This window comes from Dipodomys ordii, unplaced genomic scaffold (assembly GCF_000151885.1).
Source record: "Dipodomys ordii isolate 6190 unplaced genomic scaffold, Dord_2.0 Scaffold4, whole genome shotgun sequence".
Taxonomy (NCBI): Eukaryota; Metazoa; Chordata; class Mammalia; order Rodentia; family Heteromyidae; genus Dipodomys; species Dipodomys ordii.
Window position 1 is genome coordinate 31,224,624 of NW_012267220.1, and position 6,834 is coordinate 31,231,457.

General features: G+C 40.1%; 1 pseudogene; it reads left to right on the forward strand.

Annotated features, from left to right (window-relative positions):
* The first annotated feature begins 5,629 nt into the window (after positions 1–5,629).
* Positions 5,630–6,384, forward strand: LOC105991546 (annotated as a pseudogene).
* Positions 6,385–6,834: the final 450 nt, after the last annotated feature.

Sequence of the window (6,834 nt, forward strand, 5' to 3'; positions counted from 1 at the left end):
TTATAATACCTAATAAAGGATCATGTGTAACTGAAGTCTGAAAAAAATTATCTGAATTCACCATGGGACCTGTGGGGCTTTTTTTCTTTTTCTTTTGTTTTAAGACACTAAGCTGAAAAGTATATATATATATATATTTGGTCGGTCTTGGGGCTTGAACTCTGGGCTTGGGCACTGTCCCCGCACTCTTCAGCTCAAGGCAAGCACTCTACCGCTTGAGCCACAGTGTCACTTCTGGATTTCTAATGGTTTTTTAGAGATAAGAGTCTCACAGACATTCCTGCCTGGGCTGGCTTTGAACCATGATTCTCAGATCTCAGCCTCCTGAGTAGCTAGGATTACAGGCATGAGCCACCAGCACTGGGCTTTGATACATATATTTTAAGCTCTATGCATGGAAACAGGCAGAAGACTGGAAATCTTAGATTGACAATGAATATATTGAAGACATCTTCCTGGCTACAACCTCAGATTTCACCTTTTGCACTAGTGGAGGAAGTCTTATTGTCAATGTAGCTCCTGTTCAATCTGACAGCACATATATTAAAATTTAACAATACAGAGATCAACATTGTCCCCCATGCAGGGATGACATGCAAATCTGTGAAGAGTTCCATATGTTAAAAATATGAAAAGTATGTAGCCCTTTAACTGACTCAAGTTTCAACAAATAGAAGGAAACCATGAATGTAGTTGCATGACTCACTGCTAAGAGTTAAGTACAAAATACTAAGTGCTTTGTTCTCTTCACTGGGAATGCTCAAACACATGCTTGAAAAATGTTGATCTCAAGACTTGCAGTTGTAATGACAGTATTTTGGATATGATGTGAGGAAATAAATCACCATACCAGCTCTGTGACTTTGGATGTGTCATTCAATTTCTCCAGAACCTCAGTTTTCTAGCTAGGAGATGAAGATAACAGTGCCTAAATTTGTACCTTCTAAAGGGTGCTAGCATGTACTTTCTCTTCTATTTTCCTCCCAGGCTTTACTGTGCTTGCCAGAAAATGTATAAACTATTTGAAGACATTGCATAGACTATTATTGTAGTATACCGTGGCTTCTCTCCTCTGTTTATTCATGCTTGTATTCATTCAGTAGCAGATTGATTATTTTCTGCTACCAGCCAGCAGTTAGAGACAGAAAGAACTCTCGAATGCCTGGCTTCATTCACCCTGGGCAGCTCTTTCATGCACTCTGCGCTGCACAAATATCTGTTATTTTCTATTATCAATGCTTCTGACATTTCTATAAGATCCTACATAGCTTATACTTTGTCAAAACAGAGATTCTATTCAGATTTCATCTGCTTACATGCTTCAGAGCTCTAGAAGAAACTGGGAGGCATCTTACAAAGCTATCCACCAGGAGCTTTAGACCTCCTTCACCTTCACAGTTCACCCATTGACTGCCCTGTCTTGCCAAGGTATTGCAGAACACCAGGAAAGCAAAGAGCCCATGGATATGGGAGAGGCGGGAATAGTTAATTGAGATGATATTTTTGAGGCCAAGGTCCCATTTGAATGGTATGAGCTGATAAGATATTCCCTAGAAACTCTGTTATCTCAAAAAATCTGTTTCTTCTGCTAGCTCAGGACATTTTCTGAGAGCTATTGGTATTTCTTGGCAACTGGACAGAGGAATGTGAGGGAAAACCCCAGAGTAAAAAGGTGGATACTCAGTGTCTTTCAGTCCAAATAACCTGTGAACCTCAGGATGATTTTGAACATCAGTTTCCTGGGTCCACAGAGTTCTTTGGAAATGCCTGTGCTGACTACCTCAGAAAACCAAGTATAAGATTGGAGCTCCAAGCCCTCCGTATTAATTTAAATCAGAGAAACTCAGTTAATCTACTCTAATATATTAGAATTATTCATGAGATTAAAAAAACTGTTATATTACCAAGAAGACATTTAAACACATATGAAATGGTACCTTTAGGGCCTTGTGAGGGAAATTTCAGTCTCTTTCTTGGACTTCTGAAAATCAGAGATTTACATAGCTACAAAAATGTGGGGGGAAATGAAAACAGTCAAAACTGGGAAGGGTGCCTGAGTTAGAAATCTTGGGAAGACTGGCAATTGTTTCTTTTATTCATGTTCTCAAACTGTTCCTACTATTTTTTATTCCTGTCTCCATTCATAGTTTAATTCATTGTTTCACAAGTAAATGACTTCTAGCTCCATTGCCAACTGACTACCTCAAAGGTTTGCCTTGTGGATAGGCTAACCAGACTACTCTCAAACTTTTCACTGCACATCTTCATAGAATTTGACATCAGTGGTCATTTTCTTCTTGAAACCTTTAGATTTCCGGAACTCTAATGCTTCCAATTGTGCTTTTGCCTGTTATCTATCTTCCCTGACTGTCCCTTTTCCCATTCCATCAGCTCTGTCCTGGGAGCTTTTGACTTTTTTGTGTTGTCTTCTTTGGTGAGCTCATCTTTTCTGATGATTTTGAAATGGTGGCGCTGGCTTCTGGAGTTCATGTCCAGGGGTCAATGATGATTGATGATCTCAAACTCCATGACAAAGTAGCAGAAAAGCATCCATTTAAGAGGATCGAATAAAGCTCCTGAATGGAAAGAGTAAGAGGGAAAACTCAAGATGAAGTAGACTCAAAATCTAGGGCTTTTTCTCTTGTGTTGGAGGAATAGATTTTATTTTGTACAGGTAAGTATCATTGGCCTTAATTGAACAGTTTTTCTGTAAGTAGAGTAAGTTAGAGGTTAGGCTACTTCACCTCACAAGAACATTTTCACTATTTATTATTCTTTGAAGGCCCCTGTGTTTGTGCAAAACAAGCATTATTTAACATTTTGCAAAATAGGACAAGGAAAAGGCAACCTTGCAAAACTTAGCCTCTTGGGTCTGCAAAACAAGGGCCTATGTTCTTGTTTGTGTTTTTTTGGAAAACAGCTAGTATCTCAAGACTCACAACATGGGGGGAAGGGTCAACTTCACTTACATACTTTGCTGGCTGGCAGTTTGCTAACCAAGATGGAGTTTCTGTGGTCTTATTTTCACCAGAGCCTTCCATTTACCTTGGCATTTCAGTTAGTTAAGAATGATAATGACTCTTAAATGTTTCTTCAAATACAGGGTGGTAGATTCAAATCCTCATTGGTATTACTTACAAACACCTTATTTCAAATATCCTCATCTTATTTTATCATCTTTGCTCTAATCTAGTCCCACAACGTAAGTTGCCTTGGTAATCATTTCTATGGTCTAGATAGTTAGTAGCTCAAGCTGGAAATCTATTTCTCTTGACTCAAAAATCTATAACTGCTTTCCTGACTACCTCCTTCTCCCTCATATTTATTAGTTGCAAGTGAACCATGCTGACTCCTAATTAATCCTTATATCTCTCTTCTTTCCCATTTCTACTTCTTAACTTAGTTTACCTTTATTAATCGTCTAACTGGCAGCTGTGAGCTCTTGGTTGGTCTTCTAGAATTGGCTTGCCTTCTGCAACCCATTCTCCACTCTTCAGCCATCCGTCTTCCTAAAATATAAATTTAGTTGCCTTACTCTTTAACACCTTGTGGTTGTTTCTCTTTTTTTGCTAAAGTCAAGCTATTGTAAGAGTTTATAAGACAATGTATACTATGACTCTAACTTATATCCCTGAGCCTTCTCTCTTGTTTATTTGTTCAAATCTGAGGTTATGTGCACTCCTTGATCTATGAATTTTCCATGTGCTTCCCTTGTCTTTAGCTGTCTCCCAGTTCCTTCTTAACTCATCATGATATAAATCTCAATGTGAAGATTCCTTCCTGCATAGAGTGTGCCCAATTCCCCCATGGGAAACCTACCCCCATGTGCTCTCATAGTCACACTTCCTTCTTGCCAGCACTTAGCTCTTTGTGACACTATTGTTTGTTTACTTTGTCCATCTGGATTGCAAGCTTAAATGATAGAGAAACTTGATATATTCCTAGCACTTAGCAATGTGCTTCATGTTCATTGCAAAATCCCTAATAAAAGCACAAACTGAATGACCTCCAAAGAACAAAAGAAAATCGGTCTTAGACTAAGGACTCAAGATAGTTAACATTTGAGGTGTATAAAAAGAAAGGAAAGCAGACAATCAGTAGAGAATTTGTTTCCCAGCATTAAAAGCATTATTTAACACCATTTCAAGCAAGAGTCACAAAAGTTATATAAGACAAGATATGGAGGATTTAAGTATTTCTAGAGTTCAACCCATAGATATGCAAACAGAGTACACTGTTAAGCTGGGCATCTGGGAAACCAATAAAGGAGAGAATACATAGTAGAAGAAAAGCACTTAACAGTAACAGAGACTTCAGATATAAGCCTTAAGTGTTTGGTGAGGATAGTGTTCAATCAATCAATACTCAGGAAATTCCTTCTATAAGGGCTGTCTTGGTCCTAGGGATTCAGAAATGAGCAAGCCAGGTTATGTTGGCTTAATGAGTTCACAACAAGGAGAGAAAAACCATTATTAACAACAGTTGCAAAAAACTCCTGCACAAAAACTAGGAATGAAGAAAACAATATAATTGCATATAGAATGAACTAGTAACTCTGCTTTACAGGAAGATATCCTAGTAGAACTAAGCTACAAAGAACAACTAAGGGTCATTCAGCTTGAAAACAAACAAACAAACTAGGGGAATGTTAGAGATTTGGAACAGAGAATGCAGCCATCACAGTACAAGAATCATGAGGGACTAGCAGGTCATTCTTAGAGACAGGAAGCCAAATTATAATTCTCAGAAGGAAAGCAGAGAGGAAGACAGGTTGTTCAGGCTGATGAAGCCAGTAAAACTTAGGCCCAGACTATCATATTCCAGTGACTAAAGACAATGAGTAGCCAAGTATTTAATCTGATGTAATTTAGCTAACATCCACCCAATTTATTAGCTAGTGAAAAGACTACAGGAGAAAGTGAGGACTGACAAGGCAATCATCCAGAGGTCTTTAGGTCTTCAAACATGAGTGACTCACTTTTCCAGGAGCCCAATGGCTGACGTCAGTAATCCTAGATACTAAGGAGGCTGAGATCTGAACATCAAGTTTGGAAACCACTCCAGATAGGAAAAAAAATTCCATGAGACTCCATCTCCAAAATAACCAGGAAAAAAAATTAAGCAGGAGTACAGGCCTGGCTCCAGTGGTAGAGCACCAGCTATGAGTGAAAAAGCTGAATGAAAGCCTAATTCTGAGTTCAAACCCTGGTACCAACATACACATATGCTTCATACGCAAAAAGTTTGACTCATAGAGATAAGGTAGTGTGTGTGTGTGTGTGTGTGTGTATGTGTGTGACCACACATGCCTGAACATGAATGAGAAATGGGATGTTTGTGGAGGAATGTGTGTTTGAGGGGATAGAGCCCAAATAGCCCTTCTGCTTCTCTAAATGTTGGGTCTTTCTCACAACTGGTACCATATCAACCTTAGTTTCCTTCACAGTTCGAAAAGGTCATATTTCTGAATTCATTTTTATGAGATGAAGGGTGACTCAGAGGAAATATAAGCATATCACAGGCAACTTAATCTGGTGGTTCTTTGTGTTTTAAAATGGCATAGTGGGTCAGACAACTGCCTAGAGTTGCAGCCGTTTCCTGCTTCAACGGAACTGGGCTCACGACCCCCATGCCGCCTGCCCCTCACCACCACTTCACTGCATCCTGGGACCACCCCCGGGCCTCCACCGCCCCTCCAGTGCCAGCAACTACTATGTGTCTCCTAGCAGCCGCATCCCCCTTGCAGGTGCTCCAGAAATACCACAGGACCCGGAGGAGACAGCCATCAACCGCCAGATCAACCTGGAGCTGTATGCCTCCTGGGTCTACCTGTCCATGTCTTATTAATTTGACCTAGATGATGTGGCTTTGAAGAACTTTGCCAAATACTTTCATCGCCAATCTCATGAGGAGAGAGAACATGCAGAGAAACGGATGAAGCTGCAGAACCAGCGAGGTGGCTACATCTTCTTGCAGGATGTCAAGAAACCAGACCGTGCTGACTGGGAAATGGGCTGAATGCAATGGGCTGTGCATTGCACGTGGACAAAACTGTGAATCAGTCACTGCTGGAACTGCACCAACTGTCCGTTGACAAAAATGACCCCCACTTGTGTGACTTCTTATTACCTGAATGAGCAGGTGAAATCCATCAAAGAATTGGGTAACCATGTCACCAATTTGCACAAGATGGGAGCTCCTGAATCTGGCATGGCAGACTGTCTCGTTGATAAGCACACTCTGGAGACAGTGACAATGAGAGCCAAGCCTTAGGCTGATCCCTGAAAGCCACACGTGACTTCTGGTCACCAAGGCAGTGCAAAAATGTTGGGGTTACCATAACCTTTTCTATAAGTTGTACCAGAACATCCTAAGTGCTTTTCATTTGTATCATTCCTTCAAATAAAGGAATTTGGTACTTAAAAATAATAAAATAAATAAAATGACAGTGCTAAGTAAATCCTTCTACTACGTTTCATTCTGTTTCTCTTGCTAGGGCAGTATTTTTCCCTCAACATCGTACATATGAAATATTAAAATCCCAGATAAGTTCAGAATATTAGATCAATGCATTTGTTAAAATATCCATACAAAAAGAACATCTGGCTCATCCCCTTCCCGAATGTTCCTGGCAGATCTGTCATCTGTTCCTCAAGCCAAGTGACAAGTGAGTTATACAATGGGGCCTCAAAAGGTTCAAACCATATTGCACAGCAGATGCTCTGAAACTATTATTCAGAGAGTCTGCCTGGGCCCCCCATTGCCCTCTGATTCCCTTGAAGCAATTTATGACTGACTCTCTCTGTACATCAGTTACGTTGTGACCACATTAAT